Below are 19,010 nucleotides of genomic sequence, written 5' to 3' on the forward strand. Positions count from 1 at the left end.
ATGTCTCCATACTCCCAGTTTGGCCCAGCTGAATTCTGAGAAATTGCTCTTTTGCCAGGTATAACAGGAGCAGATTATCTCTGCTTTTGGACATAAACACTCATACTCTCTTTGACCTTTGATTAATTCCTGATGACAGCCGGTGACCTGAGAGGTTAATGTACTGACACAACTGCTTAAATGACACAGAATGCTAGAATGATAGTGCCAACATCCATAGCACTTTATTTTCAGCACCCCCATTCTCACTTGAGTGTTGATCTTTTCCACTGGAGATTTACAAGCTGGATAAAACACGTTTTTGAAAAAGGTCTTTCTGCTAGTGAATTAAACTCCACTTTGAAAGCAGTTGGACCGTGTGAACATCTAGCTACTTTTTTATTGTTTTAAACGCTTGTAGAATGTCACTGAAAAGTGCATACTATTTTCTTTCCTAAGTTTTTTTTTTTTTTAGTCTGCTTTAAAATTTCACCATTACATGTCAGTGGGAAAAAAGTTAACATTTACTGGCCCCTCTACTAGATGTGTTTTGCCCTCTTTCACTGCCTCCCTAAAACTCTTGTGACAACTTGGCCGGAGTCCAGAATAGACTTAAAATGAAGGACGGTAATTTAATTTCTGCTCTCTCCCTTCACCTGGAGGCAGTCCTCACCATCCAGACAAACAAAACAAGTGTGATCCTGGAACTGGAACATTCGATCCAACAACTCAATACAGCATCACCTAAGAAAACACATAGCTAATCTTGCCTGAGGCTAGCAGAAGTGGCATTTTCTAAAATTATGTGAGGAGATCCAGATCTAGAAAAGAGAATTACTTTAGGAATTTCTGTCATTCTTTAATGCATTTCCTCCTTTGAAACATTATCCCCTTTATGTAGCATCTTTTTTTCCCTGCAATATTCTTCAAGAGTTTCTTTGCTTGTAATTTCCAAATTTTTCATCAGAAGCATTACAGTTTGCTGGTTTGACTCTCCCTCCATTTAGTCTTTGCATTATGAAAACATAGGTGAAGGTTCATGTAAGGTGAATCAAATTCATTATTTTCTCCTAAAAATAAATATTTCATTCTCTAAAAGACTCACTTAATAAATCCTAATACAAGGGTAGTGCTTTTTAGTTAGCAGTGGACTTTTACTTCCCATCACATTTTCATTTTTATTCTCATGACTGTTGGAATTTTTTTCTGGGGCAGCTGTGCCTATTTCTATTATCAATAATTAAAAAAAAAACATTGCATAACTCAAGTGCTCTCTGATCCACCCTGGATTCCAGTAAGTGTTATTATTTTTACCATACCATTATTGAATAGTTTGTGTAGCTAATTGCCCCACTTAAAAGTTTCTAAGGAACTCGGCCTTGTTGGGTCTTGTTTGACTAGGTCTTATTGGGGGTTTAGCATAGGATATGGCACATAATGTGTATTTATGACTGAGTTCTAAATATAATAAACAGAGTTAGTTAAAGGTACCAACTAGTAAGTGGCAGAAGTATTAAATTTGGCCATCTACTGTAAGTTTTGAGCTTTTTTTACAAAAATATGTTGCCACTTAACCCAACAATTAGGCAACAAGACAGTAAAGACCTCTGCATTAAACGACAAATGCTTTATACAACCTAGATAGCTATGTGAAAATAGCAATGAGGTAAATTGTAGGAGGTTTCTTGTAAATTTTTGTTTTGTCTTTATTTTCACTTCCCAACTAAGCCAATCAGCCAATCCACCTCACCATTATCACTGCTATTAGTGGAAAACACTCAAGTCTCTTCCTGTTGTTTTTGCCTTGTTAGATTTAAGCTCCATTGTATTTTAAACTTTCAAAAAATGTGTCATGAAAAAGTATTCTTTTTATCATCAAAAGTGAAAAATGCATACCAGCTGATTTGTAAGAATTAGGGGCGAAGTTTGCATGGATTCAAGGAGAGGCTCAAAGTGAATTCAGAAATAAATGCCTTAATAATGCTTATTTGTGAAGATAATTCAATGGTTAAACTATATTTCTTCCCCTAAAAGTAAAAAGAAGAGAAAATTAAGTAAAATAATTGTTGACTAGCTTGAAAGAATATAAGTGTTGGTTGAATGAACTTTAAAATCAATGGTGAATTTGTAAGAATTATATAGTTTTTCTCCCATTAAAATAAGACTGTCATTAAAAAGAATTTTGCTCCAAAGTTCATAAACTTTTGGAATAATGTGTTTTAAAACTAAATGTAGTTTGGAACTGTGTTGTAGCATTAAATATACACATTTTGTTCAGGAAATCTTTCAATGCTTTTTCAAGTTAAGGCACCTAGATTCTTGTTCTAATAGCATTGAAATCCACAAGTTATACCACAAAAAGTGCAAATGTGTTGAACCAAAGTACATTTTGTTTGAAATTTGAATCTAGTACTTTCCATTAGAAAAAGAAACAGGCGACAAAGAGAGAGAAGAGACTGGGTTTATCTGATCAAGTCTTTTCAGCTGAGGTTATTTTGTGCATTTTTACAATACCAGGGCTGAAGTGAACTTCACAAAATCATCAGGTCCAGCACTCTGCCTCGAGGCAGAAGTCCATCGCTGAGGCAGATGAGAATCAGTACTGTTTGTTGAGAATCCCACCACGGAAGACCATCTCCAGCCACCTTCATAACCTTTGGATCTTCTTTCTTACGGCTATTTAAAATGGTTGAAATCCATACGGTTTTCTGAAGCCTTGAGGTTCCTTTAGGAGAATTGAACTATAAGCTTCTGGAAAAAAACAGCTCCCCTTTAAAGAGATCTTTGATCACACTCTAGAGATTACTTGCAAGTATGCAACTAGGAGAGAACCACACATTTTAAATCGAACAAAAAAGGAAAAAACACCAAATCATTAGCATACTTAAATAAATCCTGCTCTAATAATATTACTGCTTAAATGGTTTATTCATTTAATAGGAGAGATCCACTGTCTATTGCTTGGTACAAAAAATATAATGGTTATGATTATGTTGGTGTTTTAGGTTGGGGTGAGTTTTGAAAGAAAAGAGGACTACTCTTTTTTCACATTAATTTATTTGAGATAAAAGCCCTTTTCCATATAGGGTATGTCAGAGCAGAAAACTGTTTAACCAAGCCAGGTAAAATGTTTAAAAATAACAAAAACAAAGAATATATAATTGCTATTTATAAAAGCTTATAGACTGAGAATATATTTAAAGAGCTCATATCTTTGTTGGAGTCTAACTGATAATGAGTTATTCTGAGACCCTGAGCTAAGTCTATCTTCATGCACAATATTTACACAGAGTTCCTAAATTCAAAATCAGTAAATCTTAACTTCTTATTTTGTTTTTGTTTTCTAAGTTGTGGCACTATCATTCCTATTTTAGTTTCATATCTCCCCTCCACTCTATCTATTAATATTCCCTTTCTCACAAGACATACAAATGTAGAGGCTTACTATTAATATATGTTATGGCATACATATTTGCCAACTGAATGATGTAATAAATAGATTGTGAAATTTAAATATGTTAATTTTATAGCATTTTTTCTTATAACAGTTTCTATGATGTTTGAAACCATCTTTGACAGGCTTACTTCAGGTACTTACAACACAACTCATAGATTTAGCATGTAGAATCTGCTCATGCATTTAAATTTTACAAATATTTTCATTACTTTTGATATTTTTCGTATGTATTTTCTTTAATTTATGATAACTTTTATAAACCCCATTTTACTTGGGTAAGTTTTGCTTTGTTCTTTTTTTCATGATGACAACATTCAGAGATAGATAAAGTAGAGAAAAGATTATAAAAAACCTCACCTACCCATTTTCCAACATTAACCTCAACAATTATCAACATATATTCATATTCCCCTCACTTCCTTTCCCTATACATCCTGATATTAAGGCAAATTGAGATATTATATCATCTCTCCTTTAATTCTATTTTTTTTTAGCTGAGCCATCCTGCCACCTGTTGGCAGCTCAGCAGCTCGGGTCAGGAATTGAACCGGTGACCCTGTTGCTCAGAGCTCACACTCTTGAGTGAGCTCTTAACCAACTGAGCCACTTGGCCGGCCCTCTCCTTTAGTTCTTAATGAGAATTTTTTAAATGACAATCACTCAAGTTGCAAAATGATTTTTCCACAAAAATGGATAATACCTTAAATAACCCGGCCTTATTTTAAAAACACAATTCCTAGAACTGACTATGTGATCATAAACAAGAAATAAAAATCATCAAGACACATGGAAATATCTAAGAGGCAGATGTATCATGATCACATCCTGCAAAATTAGTTAGAAATGTAGACCAGATTCATGGGCCATAGGTATCTACTAAGCAAGTAGGAATATAATTTATATTTGACTTAGGGATTTATTGTGTTCATACCACATTAATGTCTTTGAGATAAAAATTAATAAGGAATTGCTATTTGATAAAAGGTTAGTATTCATTTATGCATATAAATTTGGGAAAAGTCCTCAGCAATTCACCCACAAAGGATAAGAGGAAGAAAATAAAATTTTTATAGCATAGGGAAATTAATGCAAAGCAGAGAGAAAACTATCCCAGAGAGAAAACAAAGAATTTAAAAATTTAAAAGACAAGTATGTGTTTACATAATTATCTTAGACAAAGACAACTAGCTAAAATAGAAAAAAAACCACAAATAATAAAATATAATATAGTTTGACTATTAGAGCCAACATAAAACAATTTTTTTTAAAAAGTGATTTTGGAAAATCTCTAGGAAAGTATTGCAAATTAATATTTCCCTATCTTCTCTAAGCATGTACTCTAGTGTTCCATTTGTTCCTCTTGTTTTTGCCTTAACACAGCTCAACTTGGGCAGCTGTAGCATCATTCACCACACACAGTGATACGCAAGTGGAAGGAGGGCGTTTGGTCCATAGATCCTGTGCTCAGTACAGTGGAATCTCCTCCAGGGGATATATGTGGTTAGACATCCCAATGTTAACACCATGGTAGAAATGCGCTGGTATAATACAAGCTGTGAAGAATGTAAAAAATGTCTGAAGAGAAACCTGTCAATATGTAGGGGACATAGGTAACAATATATTTAATGATTTTAGTAGAATTTCACATGCATGCATATCACCAAATGACTAGAAATCTGGATTTTCAGTGCAGTGATAGTGCAGAGGTATTTATGATGCAGCTGATACCACAAATATGCGAGGTGTTTTCAATTCTAGTGCTTAAAATGTCTTAAAGATATTCTAAATAAATGATCCATAAATATAGGAAAGTGAGTCATGCTGTGACCAAGCTTTCTTTCCCAAAGGAATTATAGAAAATGCTCTGGAATTTTTAAACAACCAGTGTCCTAAAGCTCATTGATTTCTGTAAAGCTTTTGATAACCATCACTCCCCCCTTTAATTAGGTTTATTCAGGAAAGCTATAATCTCTCCCAGTGAGTCTTATTTTAAGGATTGTAAGGGAAATCCATGGAGGACATTATAAATGCTGATTCAATGATAGGCCTTTACAAATACAGTGGCATTTTTTCTTTCCTCAACTATCATTTTATTTCTGACATTGCCAGTAGAGCTTTGGGAAAATTAAGGTGCTCTTGGGTACAATAGTAAATTCCCCATGAAAAAGTGTGACCCTAACTTCGTCATGTCATCTTTTTGCCCACACTGAAATTTAAAGGATTTATCTAATCCTAATTTAGAGAAGGGGAGGTTTTCCAACAAAATTAGTAATAATTATCCTTTTTTTATTACAAGTTCTAATCTATATATAATATACATAGTATATATACATTGTATTTATATACTATACATATATACATTGTAATATACTATAATATGTATAGAGAGAATCAAGTGTGTGTATATACACACATATACACATACACACACATTATACTATATATATATATATGTACATATATATATATATGATGGCTACACTTTGGGGTAGACTAGATTAGAATTGGCACTAAATAAATTCTACACACACACACACACACACACACATTTACAATACTTCAATGTGATTATTATCTTTATTTTCTAGGTACAAATACTAAAGTTTAGGAAGTTAAGTAACTTGCTCAACTCCATGTCCCAATTTAGTGGTAGATATAGATTAATAAAATCCTACTTTACTTAACTAATTGCTCAAACTTCCCTCCCTCAGTGGTATACTCAGGATAGGGCTAATCCTTAGGACAGAGGAAGTTTATAGGTTTCAGAGTTATCTATTATTTTTCTGTTTTTGTTTTTCTTAAAAAGAATGGAAAAAAATTAGAGAGCCTCCAACTATAGGAAACTTAGCCCATCATCTTGCTGTGACAGGATTTTTCTGTAATATTAATTTTCAAAAAAATAAACCGGTGTGCTTGGGCATAGGGAAAACAAACAAACAAACAAATGAACACACACAACAACAACAAAACCCTCAGGAACTAACAGAATGAACTGAGTCTTTTTCCTCTACTAATTAAAACCAAAGGAAAAATGGCTGATTTGATCAATTTATTTGATGTGAGGAAACTCCGTTGTAAGCAGAAGCCCAGTTAGAGCCTCAGCTCTCAGCCAAGGCTGCTAATCTGCTAGTGCTCAGCAGTACTGTCATACAGTTAAAATGTCTAAATCTTGTCATGCAAGTGGTTATGTACACCCTGCCCTGAGTTCCCTGAGGCAGGATTCTGCCTGCAGCCCTCTCTCCTGGCCCTTTTCCTAAGTAGCAACCAAAGGATTGGTGAAGGCACAGCAGGAGCAGGGTTCTCCAGGACCTGTTACCGCCTTTCTCCATGTCTATTCTGATTTATCTGTGCCTGCTCACACTGATAGTTATGTGACGTGAAAGTTCTTGCTGGTGTCAGCATGGCTCATGTGATTTCAGGAATAATAAGCAGTTAATTAAAAATGAAAGGAAATATTTAACTGATTATTGGATACAATGTGGCTGTCTAAGCACAAAAGCAGTGGAGGAAATTTCAAAGAACAAAGGACAATGGCTTTTATAACCTTTCAAACAAGTTCTACATATAGGATTAATTTAAAACTTAAAGTTTTAAATTACATTGAAAAATATGTAAAACAAATAAAAGAGAAAAGTATTACTATACAAATTTCATAGCTTTAAACACAAAACTAAGTGAACACCCAAAAAAGAAAACTGGAAAATATATGGCAGTTTACTGAAAAAGTCAAATAAGCAAGAAAAAAATATACAGGATAACTTCGCAATTAATCAAGGAAATAAAAATTACTACAATGGTATATCATTTCCAACTAAGAATTCATCCTGATTGATCTTTTAAATAATGAAATTCTTCAACTTGAAATGTCTCAACTTTTTCTCACAAGTGCAATGAGATACTCAACCCAAAGATATTTAGTATTTCTTGACAGTGACACTCAAAGGCACTTATAGTTTTTAAAGAGGTTTTGTATATTTCTAATTGTTGAAGAGTAGTCATTATGCAAATGAATGTTACACCATATAAATAATTATTTAAAATGTCACTGTCTATAAGATCTATAGACTGCACAAGTGAACTAACTGAAAAATCTCAATTTCTGGACAAGATATGGTTCTTAATATCCTTTACAAAATCAAGGTGCTTTCTCAAGCCTAATTTGACATTAATTATGATAATATTAAATATGGTTTGAATATTTTCTTTCTTTGATTCTAGTATTATATATATATATATATATATATTATGTTACACCAACTTTATTGTGTATGTATATTCTATTACCTTATATCATTTTTGGAAAGAAGTGTGGTTTACATTTAAACATATAAATTAAATTAGGTTACGTTTGAAATATTCTGTCTTTAATTTTTTTTAAGAACAATTATGTGGTCAAAACAATGTTTGCTTTTAGGTTATTCTTAAGTAGTTTTCAATGAAGTCTTCTTAAAAGAACCTTTTGCCATATCTGCTACTACTTTCCAATAGAGTGTCACTGTACAAACATTCATTTTAAAATTATAATTGTTTTTTATTAGCAATAGAGATGTAAATGATTTATATTTCAACCACAATGCACATACTTCTTAAAAAACTTTAAAAAAATTGTTTCTAAAATGATTGTTAATGGAAATATACCTGATCACTTTATAATTAAACAAACCTACAACAAATTAAAGTGCTGATTATGAAAGCAAAATAACACTAATCTATAATTATAATCAGGAAGAGCAACAACTGAAAACCATAGCCAACCACCAGAGATTTCTTAGTTGAATCCAAACTAAACCATAAAAATGCACTCATATTCTTTCTAAATTTTGGTAGGTCTTAATAATTTGTTTAATAGTTTACTAATTGTTTGGACATAAAAACAAAATTACATTGGCTTTTTTACAAAAATATCCCCAAAAAACAAAAACAAAATCCTAAAAGTTAAATTAAGTAGCCTTCACTGGAAGATCATTTGTTACTCCAACTAGGATCACACCATAAAAATCACAACTGAAAGACAAAACAAACAAGCCAGGTAACAAAACAAAACAATATACTTCAAAACTCCTGTTGTCAGCATATCCTGGCACTTTCAATAGAATTCTCGCATATCGATGTTATTGATTGAGCATTGAGCATTTTTTATTCCTAGAGAGAGAAATGTGATTACATATACCTGTATTTACTAATGGCACTGACGTATAATTTTCAGTGGCAAAGTGTAGACATTAGAGGACCCCAAATAATCCTCCCCTACTTAATATATATTCCTGTAGGTAGAAGTTAATTAGTTTAATAGTTCAATGATCTGAATTGCTTAGGTTCTAATGTCATTTCCTCCATTACTGATTGTTACCTTATCCCTCTAAATCTCCGTTTCCCCCTCTTTGGGGAATTTCAATAGTATGTGTCTCCTAAAATTGCTGTGAAGATTAAGTGGTGTAATACATGTATACTGTTTTGCATGATTTGTGGCACACAGCACAAGATCAAGCATTTTTTTTCACTATTTTTATCGAAATTGACACTGTGTTTTCTACCACTGCATGAAAAAAATCATTGAAAAACAGTCCAAAGTTTTCACATTAAAATATTGAATGCATCTTACTGCTCACTCCACAATTTTTTTTGTTTATACATCATGCCACTTTAGAGAACTGACATATTTTATAAATCGGTTTGACTCTACCCTTGCTTTCAAAAAGAGTTCATAAAAGAGTTGTTATTATATTTCTTCAATGAGAAAAAGATGCTAATATTCACAGAATTGTTGAATATTCCAATAGATTTTCTGGTGGTTTCAGATGATCTATGAACAAGATACAGAGTACACATGTGCTAGCCAGATATAAATGCAGATTATTACTTTTTCTTATTTTCATTTACTCATATGTACACACACATACACATATGCTTAAATATTTTGATGAAATTTTATATCAAGCCCAAGAAATAAAATTAACAAAATATAAACCTATGATAATTCCTTCTCACATTAAATAATTTCTCATAGGATGAATAAATTGATGTTTCTATTGCAGATTAAATGCTTAGAAGTTTGCACTTAGAATAGTGTCCTGCCCAGGCAATATATTTACTGGCACATTTTTTTTCTCCCTAGAGGTCCAGAAACAGCTTTTTTTTTTTATTTAAATTTTTCCTCTCCTCAAATCTATTTTCTCCTTCCCATACAGGAATAGTTCTCAGAGCACTCTCCAATAAACCACATAAATATATATATAAATATACACCTCAGATTCTATGTTTAGGAAAAACCAACTTAAGTGAATGAGTAAAACATGTAGACTTGGATTATATCTTAAAGAGGATGTCAAAAGACATGTAAACTGAAATAAGTTTAAAAATATGGCAGAAGTCACAAACAAGAGGCATGTAAACTGGTCACAATGCATTATAACAGACGATGTATTATAAAATTGTACACCTGAAACTGATGTAATGCTATTTACAAATGTTACCCCAATAACTTTAATTTTTAAAAAGATCTATATCTACCCTATTTACATAGTATTAAAATGTAAATAGGATCTCTATGAGTAAAAGCACAATAGTGACTACCTGGAGTGGTGGTTCTGGAACTTCCTTAAACAAAAAAATCATGTTGAAAACTTACAACAAATTCAATTAGTCTGAGGCAGGGCCCAGGAACCTATGTTTTTACCAAGGATCACAGAAAATTCCAGCCAGAGACTATGTATTAACAGGCTTCTGAGAAGAACTGCTCCCAGCACTGTAGATAAAGTCTATTTGTGTGCCCCTATTACTTAGGCAAAAACAGGAAACATGGTTAAAAAAAGCAAAAAAAAATAAATAAAAATTTTATTCAAAATAATCATATAAAATTTTGCATAGCAAATTTATATTGACTCACTTTGAAAAAAAAGATCTTTTTTCATGAGTAAGAACTAAATCAGATTGACTTATAAAAAGTTAACCTCATATAGCAAACTTTTTGAGTACACGCCCTTCATACTACGTAGAAATCAATTCTGGTTTTAGAGTGAGAACAATTATTGTACTTCTTTGTAAAGAGCATATATGTTGGTAATGGGTGGAGTTTTGACCTCAGTGCTATTCTTAATCTACAAATTTCCCTTTGGTAATCTTAATCACTTCCATCCCTGTAACTGCTACTGTATCCAAATGATTTCTACTTGCTTGCTTTCAAATCTAGATTTGCCCTTGGAATATCAGATACTTTTTCTGATTGTCCCACTGTCTTGTCAAGTTCAGTGTATTCTAAAGTTTACTTATTTAGTCACCCAAACAGACCATATCTTATGTTTTATATTTCAGATAATCTTATCTCCACCCTCCCAGTTGAACAAGCTCTTCATCAAACCTTCTTTTTCCTCATTAGCTGTACACAACTTAGTGTTAAATCATTCCTAAAGACTTCATCTCATATATATCCCTTGGATGTAATACTTCTTTCTTTCATTGCTGATACTGACTTGCCCCAAGCCTCAGTCATCTCTCACCTAGATTGATGCAGTCATTTACTTGTTTCTCTGCTTCCAGTTTCTTCCTTTCAATATACCAAATGGCCAAGGGATTTACAGTCCTGAAACTTCTGAATATGTCTCTTCTTTAAGAAATCATTTATTTTTTTAGTGTGTTATAACAGTCTCTTTGTAAACTTTATCCAACCAAGTTTTGTACCTACAACTTACATCAATTTCTCACAACTCCAGTGCTCTAGTTACACAATTCTATCTTGCCAATTGCCATAGGTAGCTATAATAATTAATTTAAATTAAAAAAAATAGAAGTGAGAAATTTTAAAATATTGTAATGGAATTTTTAAAATATAATAATGAAAAATACATGCTAATATGTGTTACATGTTTTATAAAAAGTAAACATGTTTTCTAAAAATTATAAGAAAAGGTGGCATGGATTTTACAAATCTCTTCCATGTCTAGTTTTAAGAGAGCAACTAGACCCTTCTGTTTGCTTCTACAATCAACCTATTGGGATGTTTTCTTTTGGTTGAAGTATATGATTAAAATGTAGCCTCACACAAATATATAACTGGAAAAGGCAAGAGTGTTTAATGACAATTAGGATAATCATGGAAATTATTCTTTGATATTACACCCAAATAGTCCAAGTACTAGTTTCTTAAAGGCTAGTTACAATATGGAATCTGAAACTAGATGAATGAAACTTCCATACTCAATTATGTTAAAATCTATTGGTCCATCTTAACTGTGCATAGATATTTAATCCCAAATTATTCACTTACCCTTCAGAAAATATTGGCTCATTGAGTTACACAACTTTTCAAAATTTTGATATAATTTATTACAAAATGGTGGCAGGTAAAAATTCTCCAAAAACATTAATATCTGTGTGAAGGCTCAAATTGTATTCTTGGGCCGGCCGAGTGGTGCACTGGTTAAGAGCTGGCTTGGGACGCCAGAGGGCCCCGGTTCGGATCCCACATATGAGGGCCAGTGACACTGCCCTCTACAGCTAAGTTGCTGAACAACAGCTTGACCTGGAGCTGGGCAGCCGTGAGTCGCCAGCGATGGCGTAGGCTGCAGCCCCTGTGGCAGTGGGTTGCCATGGGCTACCGTGTGTAGCCAGCAGCCAGCGTGAGCGGCCAGCAGCCGCCGTGAGTGGCCGTCCAGAAGCCAGTGACTGATCTGCCTCGCCCGAGAAGAGCGCAATGATGGTGCCAACTTGGGCCAGTCAAGCAACATCCTCCACAACTAGACTGAAGAACAAAACAACAGCAACTTGTCTGTTCCCCTTCCCCCGATTCCCCAGTGCTGTTCCCATCCCAAATTCCCCAATAAAAATCTTTATAAAAGAATCCAGATTTAATCTACCTCATTGAAGATATTCACTTTTAAATAAAAGTGTTGTGTTTGTTTGTTTGTTTGTTTGTTTGTTAGCAGGCACCTGGTGGTGAAGAGTACAATGACTACTAATACAATTTTATGTCACTGCCTCGATTCATGTTAAGATACCCAGCAATTTTAATCATGAGTTCTTTGACATGCTATATTGGAGCCTGAGGCAAAATGAAAAAAAAAATGTGTGAATGTGTGTGTTTATGTCTTTTGTATATGTTTTTATATATTTTAATGTATTTGCATGTGTATTATATGTATATGTATATATATATTTCTTTTTTATGGTTAATATTTTTGCAGAATATCAAGTTAGCTTAAAGACATTGAGACATTGAAACATTTTTCTCAGGCCTCAATGAGGCTCAGCATAGCATTGGTCTGTATTTAAATTCTTTTTTTCATCATGGGTTTTTGCATAAAGTGTAATTTTTAAGATATTGCACTAAAATATTATTTGACTTGATTACTGAGTGTCTTGATGTTCCCTTAAATTTTGTACCGAAAGAAAGTAGATATCACTTGCCTCCCCCTAATCTTTACCTTATTAAACCTCATTGATTATAGCATCAATGCCAAGTCAACACAATGAAAAAGGCAAATGACATCTTAGGAGTGTTATAAACATAGTTCTAACCTCATAGACCTCCTGACAGGGTCCCAGTGACTGTATTTGGATCACATTTTAAAACCACTGCTTTGGGCTAATATAATGAAAAACATTTTAAAATAACTTTAAGTCTAATGATTTACCTCCCTACCCCACAAAAAGAGAGTAAAGCATATTGGTTTTCAAAATTGTCACTATTCAGTACAAGGAAGTGTATTAATTCTTCAAAGATCCACATGTTTATAATTGTTACAAGGGACATTAAATGGGGATATTGAACAAAGTAGGCAGAAACATTCTCAACATAGGAAGGAACAATCTTCCTATGTCTGTATCTTATAATAAAGTCAACAAAATATGTAAGCCTATATTATGCACATGTAACCCAATAAAGGCCCTTTTCAGAATGACTTTCTAAATATTAGCCATGACATAATAATTATGTATCAGGTGATTGTGAGATTGTTCAAACTAACAATCTCTAACATTGCTCATTATCATCGCCTTTAAAATGAAGCATTTCTAGTTATTTTCAAGGTTATAAACTCCTTGAAATTAGTATCATACTTTTTACACCTTAAGAGTCCCACATCTTTAAGTATCATGATCTAAACATAAATATTTATTAAATTGAATTGACTGTATAAACTGAAGCTCTGCTAGAATGGATGATATGATTTTATTTTAAAACCCTTAGCCAATAAAATTTATTAAATTTAAAAAACCCTATTTCTTATGTTATAATAAACTCACATGAAACTCTAGAAACTTATGAAACTATTTTCAAAAATGTATCATGACTATGGAAAAAAAAAGCCCTTAACAAGAAAAAACAAATTTATATAGACACAAATAATTACCCCTTTTACTTGACTTTAGTTGATAAACGTTGTATATGGATAAATTGTATATATTTCCACATTTTCAAAAATAAAGAACTTGTATGAGTTAAATTTTAGAACAGGGTAATTAGAGATAGTCCTTAAATTTCTGAATTTTCTTCATTAGAGTTATTTGGTTTATTATTAATCCCGTATTCCTACCAGTAGAGGAAAGAAATAGTCAATACATTTTGATAATTTTCTTGCTATGTACAATAGCTTTGTGAATTATGTCAAATTAAGTTGAATTATGCCCCAATACCAGAGTAGCTAGAAAGACAATTTTGCCTAATTAAAGTTAAAATACAAGTTGCTATTTGAATGCTATTTAGGCTGTTTGTTAAGTGAGAAATATCAGTGAGCAGTTAGGTCAGTGCTAGAGTCTAGGAATCATATTACTTAGCATATAATATACACAAGAATGTACATTTATTAGGTGTTCAGTGTTGACAATAAAAGCAAGAGAGTATTCGAGTAACGCTAATAAAGAGTAGGGATGAACAGTTTTAATCACTTATTAAGGACGATGACAGCAACAAAATCACAGCTTTATTCTAGGAAATGTTTTCTAGTAATTTATTCCATTCAAACTACCTCAAAAGGTAACAATCTTACTGCTGGATGGAAACAGAATGACTAAGAGCTTCACATAAGGAAGAAAGCCAGAGGATTTATAAACTGACATTTTATTCCATAGAAGTTTTTATATAGACTTGCTGCATTGCTTAGTAAGGAAAATTCTTTTAGCTCACTGAAGGATTTAGGATGAAAAGCTCAAAAACTGGGTTTTTTTGTATGTTTTTTTTTTTAAGTGTTTCTACTTAAGTGTGATACTTTATGAAAGTAAGTCAGGGTTGGGGTGGAATGAAAGTTCCTCTTTAACAAGATAAATGCAATCAATTTAATGAACCCTTCTTGGAGACAAGGATGAGATGGAAGAAATTATTTGTTCATTATGCTAATTTAAAAAGGGGATCTAATGTTGGTGAAAACAAAACTGATTAAAGCATATCCAGTTTGCCTGGTTAGAATTGTGAAGCACAAAATCCACACATAGTGTGTAAGCCACAGGTAGTGATTGGAGACTGCACATAATTATTTTTTTGTATGTGGTGAATATGGTTTTTCGTTTTTACCTATGATTGTTTGACATATTAAACACACATGGTAAATAGAAACTCAAGAAGAGAGAGATCAGTGAGCAAGCCAGAAGGAAACTCTTAATGTTCCATTGCAATTAAGCAGCACATAAACTAAGGCATACAGAAAAAATTCCTAATGGCCTTCTTTTATGAAACTGCTAAGAAGTCCAGTTGAAACAGTGTTCACAATATATAATGCTGGCTTGACAACAGAGAAAAATGTTTTTCGCCAGCTTTTTTCCATTAGCCAGTCAGGGGGAGCTTGCAGGGATATAAGAGTTAAGTCATCATTTACCAGCTCTTTTTTGATCCACCCCATAGCCTTCGTGAGGGCTGGAAGTGTTCTTGCACTATTCATAGTTGCAATTGTTAACAAAAGTCCTAGTATGTGAGTAAATACGGGTGACATTGCACTCTGAGCTGCTGAAAAGAAAACAGACAGCTTATTTCTGAAATGAGATTAAATGTAGATTAACATCTTTCCTAGGAGTCACAGGATCAAATGGACTAAAATTTGGCATTAATTTCATGTGAAATAATAGAGTATATTAGAATAAAATGACTATATTTCCCAAACATTTTATATGATAAACTGTATTTCAAATTATAAGTACAGAACGAATGAAAACTCTAGAAATTGTAGAATCTTTTCTTTAAAAAAAATAGTTCGAGGTAAATGATATGTATTTGTTAAGTAAGTTCAGTATTCCCCACTGGCATTTTACTAGATCTGTTTCATATAACTTAAAAACTTTTCCTAAATAGGGCAGATAGTAAACAGTTCTCATCTCATGCCATTTTACTGAGTTATTTTACCTTAAGATTTTGCTTAACGATGTGCTTCCCTGTGAGGTTTTATTCAACATGTACAGAGTCACTCAGTTTTAAGATAATGTGATACATTGAACAGAATCATGGAACTGGCAAAGTCAAAAGACATCAGTCTGAGTTCTGAAACTAACACTTACCAATCTTGATATATTAAATAATGCATTATTTCTGACCGTATTTCCACATCAGTAAAATAGAATAACCTGACTCTTTCTATCTAACTCACAGTGTTATCTGCAGACAACATATGCCAGAAAATAGTGTGCTAGCTACCTACACAGGAGTCATTTAGCTGCCTAGGAAATAAATATTTTCTGGAGTCCAGAGGTGATTTATACAATTAACATCTAGAGGTACACACCAAAAACCTGATTTTTAGCAAGTACTCAGCTAAAATTTGAATTGTGATTTGCAGTATAATTTCTAAGAAATAATATATTATGCAAATTAACAGTACAATATTTTTGTTTTTGTATTTTTACATAGCCGAGATGTTATAGCTATGCTTTTAGAGTTCTCATTTACCTTCCAAAAAGTTGTACCTATTAAAATAATAGGACATTATACTCCATTATCATTATTATTATTGTTCTTAAAATAGTCATTTGACTTTGTTACATAAGAGAAGTAGCCCACACTATGAATCTTGAAAATTAAATCTTTTAATATTTGAACCCACTCAATAGCATCTTGGCCCTAAGATAACTTCTTCTCAACATGTAGACCCAGAACCAGCATCATCATTATCATCTGGGAGCTTGTTAGAATCAGAGTCTGGAGTGGCACTCAGCAAGCTCAGCTTTGTAAGGCTTCAGAGTGATTGGAATGTGTGCTAAGTTTTGGGAGCCATTGCTGTAAGACAGTTGAACTAAGGACTAGTATTGCAGGGTGATTTCACTCATTTCTTACCTTCATGGGGCCTGGTTGATTATCAGCGGGAAGTATAGGAAATGCTATTTAATACAGGTTCATACATTGCATTTATCTTTTCTTAACTTAGGATAATTGGGGTAAGACCAGTGCTGTTTTTTCACAACATATCCTATTGTCAGGCCACTCCATTTATGTCTCCTCAAAAACAGCCCAGAGAGTTCTCTAACTCTTAAATTTGGGGATAGACTTTAAGGTAACTCCTGATAAACCTTAAAGATAAATTTTCTGGCAGGAGGTATCTGGTTCTTTTAGAAATAGGCTTGATCTTTTCCCTGTACCTAATTGTACTGAAAGATTAGCTATCTTTTCTCTTCTATTGGGAACAGAGATAAGGGAGCTGACTGGAGTTTATTTTCAGCTGGAAGCCCACAGAGGAATGAAAGTTATGCTAATGGTATGCTGAGAATTCTATTCTGACACCCTTTGAGCTCCTCATCTAAAACATATAAAGCAAATTCTATGCAGCCAGTTTTTGTTCAGTCTTCTCGTTTATTCGAAATTTGGGAGAGGTGATATATTACAAATTAATTTTCTTTCAGCTATTTTTTTTAACCCAGCTTATGAAGGGAAGACATCTATGCTATTAAGAACATTTGTGAAAGAAAATCATTTGATTTTTTTAAAGTAAAGAACACATTTTGTAAGCCAGTGTTCACTTTGGGACACGCACTCAAGTGTGGTGCTTATAATGCTGGTTTTATTTAATATACTGTAAAGGCTTCAGCTGAAATGTACAATGAGGCTGACATTCTATAATCCTTTTTCCTTAGCTTTTCCTGTTTCATTTTCATTTATTGTTTTCCGTTGGACACTGGATCTGCTGTCCTGAATTCTCCTATTCCTACGTGGGCCATGATGCAAAATACCTGGGTCGTCTTCTCATCACTGCAGCGCACTTGGTTTCTGTCTGGTTGGCTTGGTTAGGAGCTCAGGGAGACATCCCAGTTCTAATCCCTCTCACAAGCATGGCGAGCAGCTTTGGAATCCCCAAGCATTTGGTGAATGTAGAGTACAGATCCATAAAACACAGTAGTGCTCTCATGGATACGACTGACTAGTCCAGGCTGGACCCGTCGTCCAGGGACAGTTCAATTACCTGTCCTGGGAATTAGAAGAAAAACGGTATTCAAACCCTAGGCTACTGTATCAGTGTAATTGAAGGCATTTAAAATTGGAAGCTAGGGTCAATTTTGTCTTGCTGCGTAAACTGGGAATCATAAAATTTTATTCTTCTGTGACAGTAAAAAGAAAAACTCAGAGAGTTGCAGAGGACAGAGATGGGGAAAGGGGATTTTGATGCTATTTTAGTTGTGGTTCTAAGTTATTCCTGATATTCAGATTTACCCCTGTGCTAGGGTCTGGGAAGTAATATTTAAATTAATTCCCCTTTTGTGATAGGCTAACTCAGTTGGATTCTATTTCTTTCAAAAATAAATAAATATAATATTATCCTCGAGTTTCTTATTGCAAATGGACAGTTAAATTGGCTTTTGTGAACTAGGGTGAGAAATCTAAACACTTCTCACATTTCTGTGGTCAAATGGGTTCTGAGTCAAAAACGCTAGTAAGGTTTGGTACCACAGACCTTGTGAAGGTCTGTGTTTGGGTTCTTTATTGATATTTTTAAATATTATGGATCCACCAAGTTTTTTGTTGTTGTTGTTCATTATGATTTGAAGTTCTGTTCCTTTGAAACATAGCTTAAATAGTTTATAAGTTTACATTTTTAGATGTTGGTCATGTATTATATCTAAGAGTAAATATACAAGAGAAGCATGATAATATATATTGCTTTCATACATATGTATATACATTACTGGATGCTTTCATGTATTCTGATCCAGAATAATAAGAGAACCAATTCACTTCATAAATAATGTTAGTGAGCATCTTCATATCTTAACATACTCTGTATGTTCAAAACCACCTGAAAAAGGACACTATCAAAGTTGGAAAGAGAAAAAAAGAACATATTTGACTTCAGTGTAAACTTAATCACCCATAAATTTAACACTCAAAATATGAAAATAACAAGTGTTGGAAAGGATGTGGAGAAACGGGAACACTTATACACTGCTGGTGAGACTATAAATTGGTACAGCCACTATGGAAAACAACATGCAGGTTCCTCAAAAAATTAAGAATGGAATTGCCAGGCTGGCTGAATGGCACGTTGGTTAAGAGCTGGCTTGGGACGCCAGAAGGCCCCGGTTCGGATCCCACATATGAGGGCCAGTGACACTGTCCTCTACAGCTAAGATGCTGAACAACAGCTCGACCTGGAGCTGGGCTGCCATAAGT

This window comes from Hipposideros armiger, unplaced genomic scaffold (assembly GCF_001890085.2).
Source record: "Hipposideros armiger isolate ML-2016 unplaced genomic scaffold, ASM189008v1 scaffold_353, whole genome shotgun sequence".
NCBI lineage: Eukaryota > Metazoa > Chordata > Mammalia > Chiroptera > Hipposideridae > Hipposideros > Hipposideros armiger.